We start from the raw sequence: 328 nt of genomic DNA on the forward strand, positions 1-328 counted from the left end.
GGAAGATCCTCATCAGTTTTTGGCTGAATTCTTGCAAATCTGTGACACTATCAAGACTAATGGGATTGACCCTGAGGTCTACAGACTTATGCTATTCCCTTTTGCTGTAAGAGACAGAGCTAGGATATGGTTGGACTCACAACCTAAAGAAAGCCTGAACTCTTGGGAAAAGCTAGTCAATGCCTTCTTGGCAAAGTTCTTTCCACCTCAAAAATTGAGTAAGCTTAGAGTGGAAGTCCAAACCTTCAGACAGAAGGAAGGAGAATCCCTCTATGAAGCTTGGGAAAGATACAAATAATTGATCAAAAAATGTCCTTCTGACATGCTT

The 328-nt window shown here is 40.9% G+C and overlaps 1 non-coding gene across 1 annotated transcript; it reads right to left on the reverse strand.

The window, feature by feature from the left end:
* Window positions 1-220: 220 nt before the first annotated feature.
* Window positions 221-328, reverse strand: LOC130984764 (small nucleolar RNA R71). Its single transcript, XR_009088675.1, has one exon. It is a non-coding gene; the product is annotated as a small nucleolar RNA R71 (small nucleolar RNA).

This window comes from Arachis stenosperma, chromosome 5, assembly GCF_014773155.1.
Source record: "Arachis stenosperma cultivar V10309 chromosome 5, arast.V10309.gnm1.PFL2, whole genome shotgun sequence".
In the NCBI taxonomy this organism is placed as follows: Eukaryota; Viridiplantae; Streptophyta; class Magnoliopsida; order Fabales; family Fabaceae; genus Arachis; species Arachis stenosperma.